The sequence below is a fragment of the Haliotis cracherodii genome, unplaced genomic scaffold (assembly GCF_022045235.1).
Source record: "Haliotis cracherodii isolate W230 unplaced genomic scaffold, xgHalCrac1.p SCAF_4, whole genome shotgun sequence".
NCBI lineage: Eukaryota > Metazoa > Mollusca > Gastropoda > Lepetellida > Haliotidae > Haliotis > Haliotis cracherodii.
The window spans coordinates 49,061,706-49,085,311 of NW_027266297.1; the positions used below are offsets into that span (position 1 = coordinate 49,061,706).

At 41.0% G+C, this 23,606-nt stretch overlaps 1 protein-coding gene and 1 pseudogene across 3 annotated transcripts in view; one reads left to right on the forward strand and one right to left on the reverse strand.

The window, feature by feature from the left end:
* LOC139480433 (palmitoyltransferase ZDHHC21-like) overlaps positions 1–23,606 on the reverse strand; it is a 405,161-nt gene that overhangs the window by 298,765 nt on the left and 82,790 nt on the right. The gene's annotated exons all lie outside the window — the stretch shown is intronic.
* Positions 15,743–18,794, forward strand: LOC139478296 (uncharacterized; annotated as a pseudogene).

The window sequence follows — 23,606 nt, forward strand, 5'->3', positions numbered from 1 at the left end:
ATTTGACGGCGTTGGTACAAGCAAACCATAAGCGGATTCAAACATGGTCAAAGTCAAACATGGGTTAAGAACACTTTAAGACACATGTGGTGATGTCTTGCAAGCAGTTCCTTACATTTGATGGCATTGGTACAAACAAACCATTTGAGGATTCGAACATGGTCGAAGCTGGAAATTGGTTTAAACATCCTTGGACACCCAGGTCAATTTAGTAGTGGTGATGTCTCACAAGAGGTTCTTCACATTTGACGGCGTTGGTACAGGTAAACCCTTTGAGGATTCGAATATATGAACGAGGTGGGGAACAGGTTTAGCACTTTATCTCAGCAATGCGACAGGAACCCGGGGCCCGGACGAACGCAGAACGCTAATCCGTTTGACTGGAGCCCAACTGACAAAGAAGTTACGGCCTGTTAAAGAGTCACCAAGCCGAAAGGCTGAAGAGTCCCAGTGTTAGCGTTTGATTTAATATTATTATTATTCCGCTGATTTTTGTACCAGGGCTAGAAAAATAACCACTGGCCCGATTTTGTTCAAATTTTGTATGTGTATGAAGACCATTGGGTACTAGTGCCCGCCAAAAACCCAAGGCCGTAGGCCAAAAGGCCAAGGGCAGATAACTAAAAATCAAGACGTTTTTAAAGATGTATTTCGCCCTATTGCTCCGCAACCGCTTATCCGATTACTTTGAAAACTTGCATGTATCTGCTGCTTGAGCTGCTTGACAAATTTTGTTCTTTGACCTTGGTCATTGGTCACATGGTTTGGCAACCATATTGGATTCAAGGTTTTCACAGTGTCTTTTGGGTACCTGTCTTCAAACGCAAACAACTCCGAGTCCACTGCATGAAATGCTTCCAAATTTTCGGAGAATTGTCTCCACACACAACACAGCAAACTCTAATAGCCGTTTTGGGATATCTGTGTTAGTTGCGGTTGTATTGGATTTTGATTTTGATAAAAAAAATTACCGAAATTTTACTTTAACAATCATATCTTGTTAGCTTGTTGACAGAAACTATTGCAAGTTTACATGAATGTTTACATATGCATCTTATTTTCTGTTCTTGGGTGCATGGAAAAAGTAACAACACTTGGTGGTAATATTTGATTAGAATTTGGGACACCCCTGGAACACGCCAATGTCCTGCAAAGGGTGACTATCTTTTGACAGAGTTGGTACAAACAAACCCTTTGAGGATTCGAACATGTTTGATGTCGGAAATGGGTCTAAAACAGTCTTAGCACACGCCAATTTCGTAGCGGCAATACCCTGCAAGTTGTGCCTACTTGTGACGGATTTGGTACCAGGAAACCCTTTAAGGATTCGAACATGGACGTTTGTGCACAGTGTAACTTGGAGCCCGCCATTGCTGCTTGCAGCTTTAATTTATTATTATTATTATTTATTATTCCGCCGATTTTTGTACCTGCCCTAGCAAAATAACCACTAGCTCGATTTTGTTCAAAATTTGTGCGTGTTTGTAGACCATTGGGTACTAGTGCCCGCCAAAAAGCCAAGCCCATAGGCCCAAAGGCCAAGGGCAGATAACTGAAAAACAAGTATTTTTTGACGATATATTTTGCCCTGTTGCTCCACAACCGTTTGTCCGTTTACTTTGAAACCTTGCATGTATCTGCTGCTTCAGTTCTTTGATATTTTTTGTTCTTTGACTTTGGTCATTGGTCACGTGGTTTGGCAGCCATATTGGATTCAAGGTTTTGCTAAGGTTTTTTGGGCACCTGTCTTCAAATACTATCTCCTCTGAATCCACTGCATGAAATGATTTCAAACTTTCTGAGAATTGTCTCCATACAGAACACAACAAATTAGCATAGCCGTTTTTTTATATCTTTTTTAGTTGCGGCCATATTGGATTTTGATTTTGATAATTTTTTTCACCAAAATTTTACTTTAAAGATCATATCTTGTAAGGTTCTCCACAGAAACTATTGAAAGTTTGCATGAAGTTTTGATACTATATGTACCTCATTTTTTTTCTGGGTTGCATCCTGAAAGCACCACCGCTTGGTGGTATTACTTGATTTTAGTAAAAGTTATTGAGTACATACTGACTTGAGTACAAATACTGAAGGAAGCGCCTCATAAATCTACTATAAACCCCCATTCACTGGCTTTGCAGATACTCAAGCGTTCTCCACAGTCTTGTTCAATATTATGTGTACTACCCTTGACGACCAGAGTTAGAATTGGCCTTTTTCAACCGATGCTTGTCCTAAGAGGCAACTATGCTTGTCACAGGAGGCGACTAATCGGATCGGGTGGTCACACTCGCTTCAGACTTGATTCTTCATTTCTCAATTGCCAATTGCTACGGTACCTTATTTTTGACAGCGTTGTTTAAAGCAAACCATTTGCGGATTAGGATATAGTCGAGGTCGGAAATTGGTTAAGTACACTCTTGGAAACTGTGGCACTCGTAAATTTGGTAGCGGTAATGTCCTGCAAACAGTGACTATCTTTTGACGGAGTTGGTACAAGCAAACTATATGCGGATTCGAACATGGTCGAAGTCAAACATGGGTTAAGAACACACTGGGACACATGTGGTGATGTCTGACAAGCGGTTCATTACATTTGACGGCGTTGGTACAACCAAACCATATGCGGATTCGAACATGGTCAAGGTCAAACATGGGTTAAGAACACACTAGGACACGTGTGGTGATGTCTCACAAGCGGTTCATTACATTTAACGGCGTTGGTACAAGCAAACCATATGCGGATTCGAACATGGTCGAAGTCAAACATGGGTTAAGAACACACTGGGACACGTGTGGTGATGTCTCACAAGCGGTTTATTACATTTGATGGCGTTGGTACAACCAAACCATTTTGGGATTCGAACATGGTCGAAGTCAAACATGGGTTAAGATCACACCGGGACACGTGTGGTGATGTCTCACAAACGGTTCATTACATTTGATGGCGATGGTACAAGCAAACCATATGCGGATTCGAACATGGTCGAAGTCAAACATGGGTTAAGAACACACTGGGACACATGGGGCGATGTCATGCAAGTGGTTCCTTACATTTGATGGCATTGGTACAAACAAACCATTTGAGGATTCGAACATGGTCGAAGTTGGAAATTGGGACACCAGGTCAATTTAGCAGTGGTGATGTCTCACAAGAGGTTCTTTACATTTGACGGCGTTGGTACAGGTAAACCCTTTGAGGATTCGAATATATAAACGAGGTGGGGAACAGGTTTAGCACTTTATCTCAGTAATGCGACAGGAACCCGGGGCCCGGACGAACGCAGAACGCTAATCCGTTTGACTGGAGCCCAACTGACAAAGAAGTTACGGCCTGTTAAAGAGTCACCAAGCCGAAAGGCTGAAGAGTCCCAGTGTTAGCGTTTGATTTAATATTATTATTATTCCGCTGATTTTTTTACCAGAGCTAGAAAAATAACCACTTGCTCGATTTTGTTCACATTTTGTGTGTGTATGTGGACCTTTGGGTACTAGTGCCCTCCAAAAACCCAAGGCCGTAGGCCCAAAAGCCAAGGGCAGATAACTAAAAAAAACAGAATATTTTGAAGATATGTTTCGCCCTATTGCTCAGCAACCGCTTATCTTATTACTTTGAAACCTTGCATGTATCTGCTGCTTGAGCTGCTTGACATTTTTTGTTCTTTGACTTTGGTCATTGGTCACGTGGTTTGGCAGCCATTATGGATTCAAGGTTTCCACAGTGTTTTTTGGGTACCTGTCTTTAAACGCAAAGAACTCCGAGTCCACTGCATGAAATGCTTTCAAACTTTTTGATAATTATCTCCATACATAACACATCAAACTTAAGTAGCCGATTTTGGAATTCTTTTTTAGTTACGGCCGTACTGAATTTTGATTTTGATCATTTTTTTAAACGAAATTTTGCTTTAAAGATCATATCTTGTAAGGTTCTCCACAGAAACTATTGCAAGTTTACATGAAGTTAGTGTGCCATATGCATCTCATTTATTGTTATTGGTTGTATGCTAAAAGTAACACCGCTTGGTGGTAATATTTGATTTATATTTGGGACACCCCTGGAACACGCCAATTTCGTAGCGGCGATTTCAGGTGACTATCTTTTGACAGAGTTGGCACAAGCCAACCTTTTATGGATTCGAACATGTTCGAGGTCGGAAATGGTTTTAGAACAGACCTGGACACCCTGGCACACGCCATTTTCCTTGCGACGATACCCTGTAAGTGGTGCCTACATTTTACGGATTTGGTTCAAGGAAACCCTTTGAGGATTCGAACATGGACATTTGGGCACAGTGTTTCTTGGAGCCCGCCATTGCTGCTTGCAGCTTTAATTTCAACAGAAGTTGTCAAAGTTACCATTCTGGTTGAGGCCATGACTGACGCAAAATCACGCACAACGACAACGGTATTTATCGGAATTTCTGAATATTTCCTTTTGTTTCAATGAAAATTATGACAACAAATAACAGTACATAGATTGTCAGAATGTTTCTGATTACTTAAATGTCACTTTTATGTTTATACGATCCCCGAATCAACGAAAGTCCCCTCGTACAATCCTGTGTACTGTTGAAAGTGTACACGCCATTTTGTAAAAGTGGGTCACAGGTAGTGATGTCAAACGTCAACATTGTTGTACATATTTGGTAATTTCTTTGAGGTGAAGGTCCTTGAATGAGAGTGCACACGATCACTGTATCATGCTGTTTACAGTCTCAGTGATGATGTATATTTTGCCTGTCTTTTAAAAAAAAATTCACACAATTAATTTCACTTTGGATATTTGTCAATGTTCAAAATGAAACCATACGTACATATAGGCCACAACATGTATGAACGAACCTTTGATAATCTCCTGTTTGTTTGAACATTGTTTACATAACAATGTGATAGGTTTATAGTGTCTACTACGATATTTCTTTCCTTTGGACAAGTGTTACAAGATGAAGTGTAAATGTAACTGTAGCATGTACGTATTTCTTGGGATGTGAAATAAGTCAATATTATAAGTTCATATAACCAATGTCCATGAATAGCCGTTTCATTTTATTTTATAACTAAAACTGAATATATTACTTTAACAAAATGGATAATATTTTTCGGTAAAATATATGCACACATTCCTGAAATGTCTTGGTCTTTGATTTGTCTTTTATGTCGTTGGATACAGAGAACAGTGATATCTAACCATTCGCCAGGTGCGCTTTAGTCACAAACAATTTACGAATTATTCCTCTCGTTTTGCATTATATAATCAATGGTTACATTAATTTTTCAATATTGTGATCACAGGATAGTAAACAGTTTACTTTATTCCTCCAGGAATTGTAAAATGATTAAAGATAAAACCCATGCCAGGTACCCCGTTGGTTCAAACGTATACGATTATCCTGATAATTCTATACCAATAGAGCTTTCTTTGCATCTTTTATTGTGTAAGAAAAAATAACATAATCATGAACAAATATATGTCCAATATTGAATATAATTTTGGTTGTTTTGAAATATTCTTTAGGGAATTTCATTACGTAAGCTGATGCTAAACAGGTGCGTGTCTTGTCCAATTAAGATACACGATAAACTATCTAATTGTTTACATATTCAAGACATTATTTACTTGGTGAGAGCAGTCATTTTATGTTGTGTCGAAAAAGCGTCAAATTCCGTTCCACACATCGATATTTTCCATACCATGAACGAAAATTAGGGGAGATATATATTAATCAAAATACCAGTGTCGTCTTTTTCCGACGTTATCAAAGACATAAAACCAGCCATGACGTCAAAAGGAATCGTGTTATTTTTAGGGTATTTCATTACATTTGATGATAAGGCTTGTGCTCCATTAATAATGATGCAACATTACTCAAATTACACTTACACAATCAGGAGAATGTTGGAATCTAAGGACTAAGTTATAGCTTAGATAAGGCCAGCCATTTTTCTATTACCTCCTTTTTTATGAAGTACAATTTCATCATTTCTTATGGGTATATTTTATAACTAAACGTGTACAGTTTCAATATCGATATTTGTGTTGGAATAGTTTGGTTCCTCCTCAACAAAACACCACGAAAATATATTGTCCATTCCCACAGCTAATTCTCACCAAGTGACCTGAGTTACAACAAAGTAGAGCTAAGCATAGCGGAGTTATGCCCCCTTTTCTTTGTACGTGTGTAACCGCTCTGTCACCTTTTGACGTCATAGAGAAAAATCAATATTCGTCATTTACGGCGTGCTATTTTTGGAATTGAATGTATGTCATTATACATACGCATATAACTCCATTTGATATGTAGTTATGTCTTTCAGATATTAGGCAGTATTTTGTTCACTCACAGTTTCCATAAAGCTTCTTAATAATTTTTTTTGTCGCACAGTACTTTTATTGGTGTACGATAAAAAGCGGAGAAATGTACTGTTTTTCAACGCAGAATAAATTCTCGGACAACACTTAGGAGTGTCTTTTTTAAAAAACGGTTTGATATTTATAGTTAAATTTACACCATCAAATAAGAAATTTAATATTCTCCACTTCTGCGTAATTTTATAGCTAGAGGTAGATCCAGTGCCGCGTGAGCGCAATTCTCGCACAACCTTCACTTTTCCTATCCTAGGAAAATGAGCGTCAGAAAAAAAACTCGGCATCCAGAGGGTTAACGGTGACTGGTCAGACATGTTCCAACAGGTCAGCTGAAATTGCCTAGGCAGAAGGCGACCTCTTAAACACCTAATGCAACAACAACATGTTCCATGTAAAAAATAATACCCGGGAATAGCGATCAGCTGCTTCGCTTAGGGTTATTATTATTTTAAATATGTTTAGTAAAGGCTGCATATAATTAAGAAAATAACGGAATATATTATTCCCGATAAATAAAATAGTTTCAGATACAATTGTTGCCGATTCTTGCATTAAAAATCCTATAAAGTTATATCATTGGGTGTGTCTTGACCGAATCACCGGTCGATTCCAAGAAAACGTGTGTACAGCTGATTGCTGTTTCCGGCTTAGTTTACGAGAAAATACACAAGGTAATCTTAATCCCTAGATATAAAACAATGCCTAGCAGAACAATAAATACTATTTAAACGGTAAATAAACATGTATTCGAATTTGTACTGACGAAGTTTCTCAGCTCCCGTTCGTTTGCCGGACTTCGCTGAAAGGGTACGGTGTAAATTTTTTCTGCGCATAATATTCAAATTTCTTTTTTTCCAAAATATTGAACCCGCTAGAGGGGGGTGCGCATTATACATGGGTGCGCACTATACTCAGGAAAATATGGTAATATATCTTACCAGTGAATATTTTATCAAAACCACTACATTATGTCTTTGCTATAAATCCTGTATTTTGGTTTCAGTCACACTAACTTAATAAGCTATGACGTGCGTAATGGCGGGAATCTTACTTCTTTTCCCACATCTAACCACTGGAGGTGGATAAATTGGGGAGGTGGGTGGGAATACTTCTGATGTAATAGAGATAGTATTTTTAGAATTATTAACAATGATACAGTAAACTATGGTTATAACGAACTCAAATTGACTACTAAATTTAGTTCCTTGTAAGAATACATACAACATCTATACGGCAAATGGCCGGGACCAAAAATTAAGTTCGTAATATCTGTCAGTTCGTTAAAAGCATGTTCGTTTGAAACTTATTTAACTGTAACTATTGCTCGATAATTCTTGCGAATTCTCTACCTCTATTACATCTTTGCCATAATATACCAGAGGGACCAGGTGGGATCTGCCTCAAGTAACTCCCTGTGTAATTAACTGTAAACCTCTTCTGGAAACCATTATTCACTAATTCTAATCCTGACGAGATAATTTCCTCTGAAATTCCCCATGAGGACTTGAAAATCAGTCAAATATGTGATACCTTCACTAGAATTACTGTTATATTTGCTGATCTTCTTAGTAATAATGATGTCATTTCTGGTCAATTTCTACCAAATGACGTCATTTCATGTTAAATTTGTATTTGTGACACAATTACCGGTGCTGACGTCACTTCAGGTGATGATGTCACTTCCGGTTGTGGTGTCATTTCCGGTTTTACTAGAAGACCAACCTGTAGGTCTCGATACCAAATCATGGAAACAAAGGTTTGAAAGTGTTCAATGAGGGATCAATGGCCAAAAACGTCAACACCCTTTTGGCTGGCTGTCATATTCGCAAACACAGTTAACAGTGTCCGATTTTCATGATTTTTGTGTCTAATAAAATGTTTTCTAATATGACAAATTCAACCAAGCAAATTTTTAAAGTATTGGTGGTTGCTATGACCTTTAAATTTCAAAATGGCTGCTAAGAGGTCAACATAGATTGGCCAACTTAACAAAATAATTTTTTCTCCCGAAAACATGGTTTTAAAATGATTAAATTTTGGTCAAAATACATGAACAATGGAAACACTCCATTTTGAAATAAATACATGTAATGAGTTCCATGATATGTGTATGAGTGTATCATTTTTGTTAGAGCACATGTTCGATATAATACCGTATCATATAAAGCGTATTGTCCAACTGAAGAATGAGAATCCTGAGAAATTTAAGCTTATCCTTCCGTTCTTGGGTCCATTTCACACTCACATTTCTTTCATATCAGCGATTAACAAGAGGTTCCATGGGGCAGGTCTATCTGAAATTCTTGTGGCAGCTGATATCATTTCAGAAGGTTTAGTTGATAAAGCACTTCGTGGTAAACACTACAACAGAGGCATTCGGTGCTTCACACTTATGTATGAGTTGCTCGATCGCAGGATTATTTTTTGAGGATCCAGCGAGGAGCTGGAGCTGTCATCAGAGCTTAAATCAAAGTTGGAAGTTCTTAGGAGTCCACCCAATAGCTCAAAAGAACAGTTTCAGACGATTGCAGATGATCTTTTGATGGATGCAGAGTTCAAGTAATTTGTGGAAAGAGCATTTGTGGGTGTAAGACAATCAGACAGCCCTATGGCAAGGTTCTGGTTGAGCTTTATGGAAATGGTTGAGATATTGATTATGAACATACATGCCCTGTGGACACAGGATTGGGATTCAATTATAAACCTATTCATTGGGATCGCTATTAAGTAAGAGGCTTCTTTCTATAGGCATTAATACCTATTGTGAGGTTTTCATATCTGTAGCCCAGTGAGTGTACCCCAATGCTACAGAGGTGTTGATAAGCCTCACTGGTTTTTAGAATGTCCTATTCAAGATCCGTACGCCAGCAACAGATATTTTAGGCGCGATTCCTAAGGTGCATGGAAAGTAATGTTCGAAACATAAAAATGTTGATAAATGTTGTTCAAAGTTTCTTTTTTCGGTTTATAAGTATGGAAAAACACTTTCCCTCGGTTTTGGTAGACAGAGCATGCCCTGGGGGTCGGGAATAACTGCGGGGGCCCTTCGCCCCTTGGTTTTTCCCTCTCCCCAGGGCATGCTCTGTCTACCAAAACCTCGTGAGCGTTTTTTCTCCAATACTTAAAGCATCCCTCCGAATGATGATGCCATGGGTGCGGATATACAATAATAAGAAGTACAGATGGGTCGTAGAATTTTGGCTTGAGATCAGCAGTCTCCCTGAAGAAAAGGAGAGGTACATGCAAGATGGGCTATTCGCCTAATCAATGACAGGCAAACCTTACTCATGCTTACCTTTGGATCTCTGGATAGAAATGACCATGAACAAAGGTTCGAAGATGAAAGCAGGTTGGAAGCGCATCTTAAAAATTGAGAAGATGTTGTTGACTCACACCCATCTCATCAGATCTTAGTTCTCGCTACTGCTAAACAAAGATCTGATGACATCCCATTGTGGGTCACGTCAGACCAACCTTTCGTGAATTTTGACCGACCAATGGAATGACTAACAAGAAGTCAACAATAGCCAATCAGAAGGCTTAACCAGCTTAATCGAGCTGTACGGCACGAGTTTCAAACTGGCGACTACGCTTCAAAACATATTTTGCCATATACACGATTAAAAAATTAAAGCTGAACAAAAGAACATTCTGGAATGGTTAATAAATGGTCTAGACTGTATGAACACAGACATAAAGCTGTTCGGAATACCCTAGCTGTGTGTTTTTTTCGAGGTTGCGCAATCAAAAATCACACCCCATCTGTCACTTTCATGATCTTATAAGCGATGCTCTCATTGGTGAGATGAATGGTCGTTCTGACATGACCCATAATGGAATGTCCTAAGATCTTTGTTTAGCAGTTGCGAGAACTTATATCTGATTTCAATGAGATTGGACTCAGATAAGAGTCAACTCTGTGAATAGAGTAAGAAGTTCCCTACATGCATTGGCAAACCTCACTGAATCTTCTGAAGGTCACAAGGAGTAATCCACAACGGGGTTGTTGCTGGATGAGCACGGGGTACAAGACTTAGACAATTGCATCACAGAATTTGATTGTGACCCATTCCACCTTAACTATGTGTCTATGGCCCAACGGCCCCATTGTGGTAGATTGATCTTTGGCTACAAAGTCTGGGAGCAATCTTAGAGTGAATTAGATCCAATGGTGATCATGGGTGAGACTAGAATAGTCCAAGGCATGGAGTTCTGAAATTCTAGCTGCTGTCGCCATAGCTAGTAGGAAGGATGCTTTCCTGGATTTTTGGAGTAAGGTGGCCTTAGCCAGGGGCTCGTAAGGTTCCGTTAAAAGTGCTGATAACCCAAGGGATAGATTCCACTTGGAAAATATATGAGGTGTGCGGTCATCTTCTAGTAGTAGAAAGGATCTCATTAGTCTGTTTAGAATGTGATGGTTTCCAATTGATAGTCGGTCATGTTGAATTTACAGAGTGAAGTCCCAATCTGTAACCTTCCATCGTCCCATGTTGGAACTTATTTTCCTGACGTAGATGCAGTAGAAAAAATCGCTATCATAGGGATGGATATTGTATCAGTTATAATCCCTTGTCATCTTATCCCATCTGTTGACATATATAAGAGAGGATGAAGGTCTCCATGATCTTGCCACAGCCTCCGTGATAACTTCCAGGTGTTTAGATGTAGGCTGGGCAGGATGTCGTGGAAATGTTGGACTTGGGCTGTTGTAACACTCCACATGATCCCCGTGCAGCTGGCTTGGGTATCGTCGGTTGATGGTGACCATCGGTAGGACGGTCGGCTGGACGGTCGGCAGGTTTACCATACAGTCCGTGCGGTAACCATACAGTGTCTTTACGTTCGGCTGGAAGGTTGTACGGTGTCCTAGCTGGGAAGTATGGCCTCTAGTAGACTTTCCGACATCTGGTCTACTACCTTGCCTGCATAACTCGGTCAAGGCAATGTCATTGGAGGTTGGAGTACAGGCATGAGTTAATATAAATCCTTGATGAGTTCCACAAAAGTATATCCCTCCATATAATTCTGTTGGGGTGAGTCGTCAGACTGATTAATCTCTTCATAAAACTCTGCTTCCGCCTCCGAGTGACCGTGGGAGGCTCTCGCGGGTGGGTGGTGGATATTCGTAATATTCCCTACACTCCACGTGTTCCCTGTGCGGTTCATCATCTGCTGGTGTCCAGGATTCCGGTATGATTAAGGTCTGTGCAGCTTGTGATGGCTGCCCCTGTATAATAGAGCCCCTACGGCAATCCTCATCTCAGTCGGTCGTAACATTTACATATTTTGTCATATTCAGATGATGTCTCCACATATAAGTAAGGGCAAGCTTCTTCCCTTTGTTTAATCAGTTTTGCTCTTGGCTATGAATGTGGAACACAGGCTTTAGGGTTACATATATATCCTGTTATATTTGTGTTTACTATCGTTCTTACTTAATGTTTTAAATGAGACTTTATGTTTTAATGAGACATGTCACCACAAATTACAATTATTGCATGTAAGCCCAACACAATTGTCAAATACTCTAAAAGATATCACAAGTAAACCATTAATGTACGTTGAAAAAATATACATTGTTAATGCCAAAATGATGTATCTAGGATCAAGTAGAAGATATATTGACAGTAGCGCTGGGAATTTATTCAACAAGCCTGTGAAAGCAACACTGCTTTCGTTCAATGTTTACCTCTCCTGGCAGCCATCTTACACACAACCCCGAGCTCACGTCTACAGGTCTCTTTCTATGAAACTGTAATTAGAACCCTCTCCTGCAAGTGCATCCTCCATGATATATCCTGCTCTCATTAATTAAATTCTGCCCTTTCCTAGCATCACGGCTTTGGAGCTGAGACAAAGAGACCCAATCATCATAAAGTAATTAGGGTCCAATAATAACAATGCTCCACCAAACCTCAAAAACATGATCACTGAAAGTCGTACTACAGATGTTTTGTGCAGTGACAACAAAACAATTGAGTACGATCAAATGTTTATTATATACAATTCTTGGCATAAGATTTGGGGGCTGACTCGGTGTTGGAAAGGTAACTTACGCTGCTGGTAAGTAGTATAAAAAGGCAGCCCTGTGGGTTGCATAAGTAAATTTGAAATATATATGAAAATGACTTAGAACCCTGCAGGTAGATCTGAAAAGATAAAATGGAAATATGTAGAAAGGTTGATACCCTGAGGGTATGAGTGAAAATGAAAATACTTTGGGGGCCGCAAGCCATTTAATGATAATTTTACAGAATGATTGGCTTGCAAGCTCAAAACGAGGTAAAAAACCGAGAGCCCCCAAAGGGATAAGAAAGTATAAAATGAGTGATGAGTGAAGATGATAATGTTAAATATATACATATGAGAATTAAATACTGAATCCAATGAGTTATAATATCCAGGTAATGTCACAGAACTAGATTGAATGGTGTTAGGAAGCACTGATGAGTGTTAGTAGCACCGATAGGAATAACAGTTCAGTCATGTGGGTTGCACACCCTTTTGAAGGGATCTGTTTGGAAGCTATAAGGTTAGGATGCACTTATGTTGTGTCTGTTCAAATTGCACATCACTCGCTGTTAGATGTACATCTGGATCAAACGACGAGGCACAAAAGTAAATTCTCCACGACGGAGAAATCCAAAATAGGCAGTTATGCACATACATTGCATAGCCAGATTGTTGAAATATCCTAACACGCCTACTTGTAACTGAGCCACTAGTTTACATAAAACACTGTAAGTTATAGGCAAGCGCTACTTTGTAGATATTGATTGCATTTCTTGTAACCTCCTAATAAAGTCTGTAGTCTGTGTACAGCTCCTGAAGATACATCGTCAAAAAGGGTCTTGATACCAGCTTGGACGTACATGAACTCGATACCGGCCAGATAAATCCACTGTGTCATGTTTCAGTTTTAGCACTCCAAAAAAAACAGTGGGCTATGAAATATTGTATATAGTCTCACTTATTGGTGAGACTGGATTCACAGGTTGCTGACCATGCTGAATTTCAACAGAAAAATTACATAGCACATGGCGCCTGTAGTGTATGCAGATTTAGTACCCTGACTGATAGCTGCTGCCACATGATGTCTGAGCTGGGTGGGCACTGTTGCGGAAGTACATCTGACTGCGGCACCACTCTGCGGAATTCACCATGTGGAAGTGAGATAGAGAATCAGCAAGTTTGTTGTGTATTCCGGGAACGTGTTGAGCTATCAGAACAAAATTATTCTAGCTGCCGTCCAAGTCAGTGTTCTCATCAAAGCCATAATCTTCCTGCATTGTTGATTGACCTTTAATAATTAACACGGTGGCCTGGTTGTCGCAGTGAAATAGCACTTGTCTCTGTGTCCACTAATGTCCACAAGTTTAGCAGCAACCTTGATCGGATACAGCTCCATGAATGCCCTTGATTCGTGCTCCCGGAATTGTAACATCTGATGGCCATTCTCTGCAAACCAGGCCCCATTGAATATGTTGAAGTATCCACCATGGCCAACCGTTGCAGCAGCGTCAGTATATCGGTTCAAGTGTGAGGCGGATGTCACTTCAACGTCATGAAATACTGCTATGCCGTTCCACTGTGAGAGGAAAGGGTTCCACAAGCGCAAGTCGATTCGAAGGTCTGAGACAGCTGAATATGATGATGCAGTTGGCACTTTGGTTGATAGTCAGTAGGGTAGGGGTTTAAAAGTAGCCATAATAGGAGCAGATTATTACGGAATTGAAGGAGAGGTGTACCCTGCGGGTATGGAATGGAAACTGGTGGCTGCACCGGACCAGGGCCGTGCCGGCCTGTGAGAATAGGGATACCCTGCGGGTATAGGGGGTAAAGGGAGCAGATTATTACGGAACTGAAGGATAGGTGTACCCTGCGGGTAGGAACTGGAAAACTGGTGGCTGCACCGGACCAGGGCCGTGCCGGCCTGTGAGAATAGGGATACCCTGCAGGTATAGGGGTGTAAATGGATCATATTATTATGGAATTGAGGGATAGGTGTACCCTGCGGGTAGGAACTGGAAACTGTTGGCTGAGCTGTACCAGGTAAGTAAGGAAGGGACTGCTTAGTGACGACATCTGGGGCCTTGCATGCTGACAGGTTGTTCCTAAATTCAACAGTGTCTTGGGAAGAGAATTTACCATAGGGGAAATCATCCCTTGTCCATAGTCTCTGATCAGGTATATCCCACCTAATGCTGGTGCCTTCCTCAGAAAAGGCTGTTCATCACATAAGTTGAAAGTCTGTCAAAATCTGACACTGTGTCTAAATTCCTGATGGCAGAAGAAGCAAGGCTAGATTGACATATTACCTTGTATCTCATTTAAGAGTGGATGAAATGTGTGTATGTGTGGCCGTGAATCCGAGGGTACGTCCCTGTTTAGCTGTCTGGGAAAATCTCTACTTGCTCCTGTGGCTTGTCTTGACTCCTCTCTGGGTTGTCGTTGTCACTGGTGGTGGTAAATGTACTTGTAGGAGGTTGTAATTGTTGTCCCAAGGTCATGACGATAGACTTCAGTTCAGCGATCTCCCTGTAATGAAAACGCTGTAACTGTGTTTTCTTTAACACTAGCAGAATTATCAGAGCAAAATCCTGTGAATTGTCTCTCTGTAGCGGCACATCACTGCCTTGATGTTGACTGACTGGAGCGGTTTGAGGGGTCGTAGTGGTTGCGACCGTGCTGTTGGTGCCTGTCATCACCCTCATATTTCAATTAGGCTGCATTAATGTCCGTCTGGACCAGAAAGTGGGCACATTGACACCCATGTCTGGCAGCCGTTGTCGATTATCAGCAGCTGTCAAAAAGGAGAGCTTCTGTTACATTCCTGTGAGAGGAAACAAGGCTAAACACTTCGCCACGATGTCGCCATTGTTGTTTTCATGCAGGTCAGAGGTCGTATCCTGGTTAACCCTTCGTGTTGATTGCGATCTGGCTTAAAATGTTGTCTGTCAGCCATTGTTACGATAGCAACAAACAGTTGTACTGTATACACAACAGGATGGCAAAGGATTGTGTAGATTTTCTGAATGACCATGATTCGTAATGACAGCTGAGAGAACAATGGAAACAGCTGAACGACATTGAGGCTCTTGTTGTTAATATAGAAAAACAAAATGACGTCACATCCGTAGTACTGCGCATGCCCAGGGAAAATATATTGCATTCTGGGATAGAAAATAGTTACTTGATACAGAGAAGAAATGTGATCGTTCACAGACGATTCTGAATGATAAATGACATAAATGGAAAAACCTTACGTAGGTGACAAATAAATACATCTGTTGTGTAGACATCAATGTTAATAATAGGTGAAAGGATATGTTGATCACTGCACAAACAAAAATATAAAATTAATATTAAATGTCAAATCACAAAAAACAGCACTCGTCATTCTCACGTTTTGCTAAAGCACAACAAACGGGTAGAAAGTTTCCAAAATCATGTCCACTGTGTAAAGCTGCAGGTCGCAGCAATCATGTTTACTATCTCAGCGAGTGCAAGTTCCTTCCAGTTCATGACCGGAGATACATGGTCAAAGCAAGACAAATTGCCAGTATACTTGATGATCCTGCTGACGATGCTAGTGATACGGTTGAAAATGTGTGTGCAAAGCCATCCACCGAACCTGTCTCCACTCTTCGTGTGCAGGTCCGACAGTCGCCCTATATGTATTGTTTCTGTGGCCACCAGACAGCGCAAGTCACTGTAGATAGTGGAGCTACTGGTAATATGATCCGCCTCTCAACAGCAACAGGCTTCGGGGCTGACATCAAGACTAGCTCTCAGGCAGCCCATCAGGCAGATGGCTCTTCCCCACTGAAGGTCGTTGGAGAGACAAAAATCCTTTTCACACACAACAAGGAGTTCGATTTTAATGGCCTTGTGGTGGAAAACCTGGATGTAGAAGTCCTTGCAGGCATACCATTCATGGAGGCCAACGATGTGGCAGTACGCCCTGCAAAACATCAGATCATACTTGGTGATGGTACGACATACACATACGGTTCCACAGAAACAGCTGGTGACAAACATACTGTGAGACGAGCTTGTGTACTCAGAGCCCCAGACACTTCTACTACCATATGGCCTGGAGACTTTATTGAGGTGCCGGTTCCTGAAAGCTTTGCTCCTGCGGATTGTACACTTGCCATAGAACCCCGCACAGATACCAGACCTTGATGCTCTACCTAGTCATCCACTTGGCCAGAAGTAGGAATTGTATCAAGTGTCTTAGGTAAAATCAGGATCCCGAACCTGTCCGCCACTCCACAAAAGCTCAAGAAACACGAGCACTTTTGCCAGATTCGCCCAGTTTTTATACCTGACTGTGACCCTGATTATGATGTCAAGCCGGCACAACTGCTACCAACTATATACCCCCAATTTAAGGACACTGGTTTCTCATCCATGGTTTGTGTAGACCAAGACAATATCCCCCGTCAAGATACCAAATCTCAGTTTGAGTTACTACTTACGGAGTTCGATGATGTGTTTAACCAACATATTGATGGCTATAACGGTGCTACAGGCCCCTTTCAAGCATGTGTTAACATGTGACCTGTACAACCTCCACAACAGAAGGGTCGTGTTCCGCAATACTCACGAGATAAACTTTCTGAGCTCCAACAGAAGTTCAATGAACTCGAGCGGATGGGTGTATTTGTACGACCTGAAGATGCAGGTATCCAAGTAGAATACCTCAACCCTTCTTTCCTAATCAGGAAGTCCAGTGGTGGTTACAGATTGGTGACCGCCTTCTCTGATGTAGGACGATACAGTAAGCCTCAACCTTCCCTCATACCTGATGTCGATTCTACCCTAAGACAGATTGTCAAGTGGAGGTACATTATAACAACAGATTTAACCAATGCCTTTTATCAGATTCCTCTGTCCAGGGAATCAATGAAATACTGCGGTGTAGTGACCCCATTCCGTGGTGTGAGAGTATATGCCAGGTCTGCAATGGGAATGCCAGGCTCTGAAACAGCGTTGGAGGAGCTCATGTGCCGCGTACATGGGGATCTTTTAGAGGAAGAGGTGATTGCTAAGCTTGCCGACGACCTTTATTGTGGTGCTGATAGCCCGGATGAGTTACTTCGTCATTGGAGACGCGTACTTGAAGCGCTCAAACACAACAATCTCAGATTATCACCTAACAAGACAGTCATTGCTCCCAGGACAACAACCATTCTAGGATGGCAATGGCACCAAGGATCCATTCAAGCAAGTCAACACCGCATATCAACTCTGGAAACAGTGAATGGCTTACGGTCATTTATAGGAGCTTACAAGGTCTTGTCCCGTGTAATACCTGGTTGTTCCACACTCCACATCTGCTCCTTCATTGAGCGCACAGAAAGCTCTGTTGTTCGACAACTGTGTATAGAGGACATCAAAAATGGAACTACCCGCCTTCCTTTCACAAGCAGGTCTGCTTGGCGTTCCTTGCAAGAGGAGTGCCAGGATCTTCAACGAACACATGCTCATCTTCTCCATGGTACCCGACCATCCAAGAAGGTAACAAGCATCAGGGATGTCAAGCGATACCTAAATGCAGCAACCATCTCTAAGGATGGATTGCTTGTTGTCCGAAAATCTGACCCACTCAGTTCACCAAGAGAGTGCATTGTTGTCCCAAGACAAGTATTAGACAGAGTCCTGACTGCCCTACACAAACAACTGGATCACCCATCTGCACACCAACTCAAGCAAGTGTGCTACAGATACTTCTTTGCTTTAGACCTTGACAGATCCATAGACAGTGTCTCAAAATCTTGTCACCACTGCGCCTCCTTGCGTAAGACACCTGATGTTGTTGTAGACCAAAGCACCAGTGATCCACCTGAAACTGTTGGGTTTGCATTTGCGTCAGATGTTATGCGCAGGGAACGACAACTCATCCTCGTTCTACGTGAATGTGTCACATCCTACACTGCGGCGTGCATCATTACCGATGAGCGTGGCTCCACCCTGCGTGAGGCATTGATTCGTCTTTGCATTGAATTCCGTCCACTTGATGGTCCTCACGCTGTTATCCGCACTGACCCAGCTACAGGCTTTATCAGTCTAGTCACGGATGAACGTCTCCAGCAACCTAGAAATAGGCAGAGTGAAGAATGTGAACAAGAACCCTGTTGCCGAAAAGGCCATACAAGAATTAAAAGACGAGCTTGTGCGCCAAGACCCTGTACGGGGCCCCACTACACCAACAGCTCTTGCCATTGCTGTCGCCCGCCTAAACACACGCATTCGTTCACGAGGCCTGTCTTCTCAAGAGATGTGGACCCAGAGAGACCAATTCACAAACTGTCAGTTGCCTCTGTCCGACAAGCAGTTGATCACAGAGCAACATGTTAATCGCCAAACAAACCACGGTCACAGAGGCTCCTCTGAGTCATCGACCTGTTATTGATCAAATTGAGATTGGCGACCTGGTGTACCTTCATAACAATCGCAATAAAACATGTGCACGGAATCGTTACCTAGTAGTCGCCAAAGATTGCCTCTGGTGCCAGTTCGTTGGGACCCAACTGCGGAACACTTCATACCGAGTTAAGCTCTCAGAATGTTTTAAAGTCCCCCTTTGGAACAAGACACGTGTGCATGAAGTGAACAGTGAGGACACATCTGACATCGATGATGACCCACCTGAGACACTTCACCAGACACCGGAGACTCCGCACATTCCTCTGGAAATATCTACTCCTCCTCTGCCACCGCTTAAGTATGCCGTGTTTGATGACAATCACCCAGCCGACATCAGTTCTGCGTCTCCCTATTTGTCCAAGGTATACAATCACCTTCAACTTCAAGGCCATCGGGCCAACATCAACGACCAAAGCGATTTGATGTTTTGGACTTTTGAAGTATTGTGTTTGTTTATTAAATGTTATGTTTGTGAGGGGCAGAATAATCCCCATCTACCCTATGATGGTTTACTTACCAATTGATTTCATGGTTAACCAGAAATTGGATCTTTATTACATCATTGTTTAATCTCATCTTGACTGTTTGGGTCAAGAGAACTTATTCCAAGGAGCCAAGTTGTTTTTCACGCCTGTTTCCTTCATTATGGTTTGTTTAGATAACTTTTATCATGAAGAAAAAAAAGACAGTCAAGCCAACGCAGGTTTGCTTGGCATGTATTAATGCAGAGTTAGCTCCCCTTAAAGGGCTCGCTTGTCTTGGGAGGCTCGCTTGGGTTTCACGCTCATTTCGAGGCTTGCCAATAAATCTCATGAAGTGTTAACCTGTGTCCTGTCGATGTGTGACAAGTGTATAGTTCCTCCCAACCTAACTGGCGCCGGAAGAGATCCAACTTTCTTATAAACCGGAAGAGATCCAACACTTTCCTCAAAATGTGTTTAACATGTGTTATTTACTCTCGATATACATTTGACTGCTGGGATTAATGTCACTTGTCCGACATGTAACGTATCTGCAACACTTCTTGATTCTGTTGCAAAATCCCTGTTGGAATAGTTGAAATCTGTCCAGCACTGGATACATCAGAACAACAAGTTTTGGGGAAAATTGAATTTTTGTTGGAAAAGACAGGGTTACAGTTTGACCCAGAAATTCCATTAAATTAGAGACATGGATTGGAAATGCTGTAGGGGCCAAGCTGGAAAAATTTGCTGGGAGCCATGGCTTCTGCCTCAGGAACCTGCTGGTTCAGGATCATATATTTCATATCTAATGAGGCACTGGAAGCTAAGAAAATGGAATCACAATGAGAAAAACATTGCTAACCTTCGGGGATGGAGTAATGTCGGCTTTGCAAACTTCTTCTCACCTGGTGTACCTAGCTTTTCCCTTTAGCCCAAGATTTTACCACGTGTGCAAGGACATCTTTACACAGATCACATCTAGGGTCCATGCCACATGTAATATTTGGGCATTCAGGACTGACAGGATGAGGAATGACATATGGGACCCCGCACTTCTGATCATGCCTCAATGTTGACACCTTACCTACGCACAATAATATTACACACACTGGAATTTTGATAGTTGTGTAAAGGTAAAATCTGAAATAGAGCGTCCAGAAAAGTAATTCAAGAGTCACAGAAACTGAATGAACTTAAAAGATGGCTCCTTTGTCTTTGACAGGGCATTAATAGTCCGACAAACACCACCAAGTGATGATAAAACTTTTTTCCCTTTCATATCCCTTGATGATAGTATCATGGTTAACATTTATACTAAGTTATCTTATAATAATTAGATCTACATCAAGTGCTTTTATGAGTTATCATGGTGTAATATTTATACACCATTTCATATAATTATAGTTTAGCAAGTAATAATTATCATCAGGTAAAATGCATATATAAAATATCAGTAGTTTCAGTTATAGCTTTTTAGATGGTTGCTAGCCTAAGGTATCAAGATCCCATCTCCCAGACAAAGGATATTTATTTAAGTATATCTGTCATCACCTACCGGGGTATATTAGAATAACATTACTTCAATTAAGACTCATTAAAGGGGAAGTGTACACGCAAAAATCACTTTCTTTCTTTTTCTAAACAAAACGCAATTTTAGAATTAGTTAGTATCTGTGTTTGAAAATATACACTCATTTTTTTTCACAGTGAAAGTAGGAAGCTCACAATAGTGTGAAAGTGATATGCCGTTATGAGGCCTTCGTTTTACGAGCGAAATAGGCCTGAGTTATCCCCCTTAGATTATGACGTAATTGGTGCCAATTCAACTGGGTCCCTGTCTATTCTCAACGCAAAAGATATCAAGGACCAGTTTGCGGTAAAACAACATGGTCTACGACACACTCCGGCGCAGTGGTGACTCAGCATAACACAATTCTGGCTGGCATCTGAGATGCTAGAATCACAAAACTGTACCTACACCACGTGAAGCGGCTCTAACAAAGCATGATGACGTCATAATGTTTATCAATTGGCACCAATCACGTCATATTGCAAGGGACATAAGCCATGGTGTTTTTGTTATGGAAATAGAACACTTGGTAAATGTGAAAAATATAAATCGTTTTAGTGCAAAAAATATGTTAATTAAATATGATGTTTTTATATTTTTGTCTATGACACTTCTATGTTAACACTTTTAATGTGGAAAAAGTACAAGAAAAAAAGGTTCATTTCCGTGTGAACTTGCCCTTTAAGGATTAGCCCCATACAAGCTCGTCTATAGTGCATTAAGGATTAGCCCCCATACAAGCTCGTCTATAGGGCATTAAGGATTAGCCCCACACAAGCTCATCTATAGTGACACCCTAATCTCTTTCAAAGCATCCAGTAAATATGTCAACAAGATTAGTGCCAGTCCAACAGGATAAACAGGATTTAGTATTCCCCTCCGTCTAGCCATCCATTTAGCATAGGACACAACCAATCGTGTATCAACCAATCAAATTCCTTTCTATTGTTCAAACTTTCATTAAATACATACTGTAGCCAAGTTCTAGCAGAGAAGGGGTTTGACTCTCTTACCAAGCAGACCTCTCTCCCACAGCCCAGAGTGTGTACCGACTCTCTGTGGCACCCTCAGTTATTTCTAAGTATATTGTAAATTGTTAATTGTTCTTGTAAATAAAATTGTGATTAGTCTCCTGTGACTCTGGCTCTTTGCTGACTAATTCCCCAAGAAAACCAGCACGTCATTTGGAAGGTATTGTTCACCTAGAACAGTTCCATGATAATTTGGCGGAGAATCATCGTTTTCGGAACCACGGAGTCCAGGAACTACCTACAACCAACTACAAGAACCCATTGAGCATGTCCAACCGTGATCATCTGATGGAATAACAAGCAAGCTGCATCTACCTCTGACCTCAACACTGGATTAAAGACAACCAACTCCTCCAAAGACACCAACAAAGGAAGAAAAAGTCTTCAAATATTGTAAGTACTACATTGTTGATTACTTGTCTTTCTTTAACTTAGTACGGTACATACTAATAGGTGTCATGGCAAATATGGAGTCTGGTATGGAAAGTAACTTTGAAAGTGAAATTCCAACAGTGTCTTTAGTTACGCCCCTTGCCAACAGTGTAATTCAGGCAAAATTTGGCACAAAAACAACAAATTGTTTAGTAGATACAGGGGCATCCATTTGTTGTATTTCGTCTGCTTTTCTGAGCACAGCTTTTGAAAACCTTACTCTTGGAAACTCACCCTTTCCACAGGTTAAAGGTGTTGGCGGCGAATTGCACAAAGTGTTAGGTTCAGTTGTGTTAGATTTTGTCATTGAGGATCAGGAATTTTCTCAAAGATTCCATATTCTGCCTACACTTCCAGAGGCAGTGATACTAGGTGAAAACTTCCTTGATGACAATGATGCAGTCTTAGATTATAGCTGTCATTCCTTGATACTTAACAACAGCACCTCAGACAGGCAATATATCAATTTCCTAGCCAATTCAGTACAAGAGATTAGTGGATTAGCAAAAACAATAGATCAAATTTACATCCCCCCTCAGAGTGAAATTCATTTCAAGGTCAGACTATCAGAGACCAAAGAGGATTCCCTCATCCTCATTGAACCCATTGCTTCCCTCACTGCTCATACTGAAGTAGCAGGTGGTAGAACTCTTTCCAAAGTGAAAAGCAAAACTGCTACATTTAGGCTTATGAATCCCTCCCAAGAAGAAAAAGTTCTTGACAAGGGAACAGTTGTAGGCAAATTTAGTTACATTGACCAAGACTCTGTTTATGCAATCGACTGTGACCAACCATTCATCAGTACCGTTAACACTGACAATGAGAAGAGAGACAATGACACCAGGGATTATGTTAAAATTGCACAAGAATTAGGATTTGATTTGACCAATACACAACTGACTCCAGACCAACGACACAGACTACTTAGATTCTTGGGACAAAATAGAGACATGTTTTCAACAAGTCTTGCAGATTTAGGAAAGACTGACATGCACCAACATATCATTGACACTGGCGACCACCCACCCGTTAAGAGTAGACCATATCGCCAATCTCCTCATCTCCAAAAAGTCACTGAAGAACTTATAGATGATTTTCTGAAGTATGATTTAATCGAGGAGTCTACTTCTATGTATTCAGCTCCCATTATCCTAGTCAAGAAACGCGATGGCTCATATAGATTTGTTTGTGACTACAGAAAGTTGAATTCTGTCACTTTACCAATGTCATGGCCTCTTCCTGTTTTTGATGATGTTGTTGATAACATCGCCAATGCACAAGCTAAGATCTTCTCTACTTTA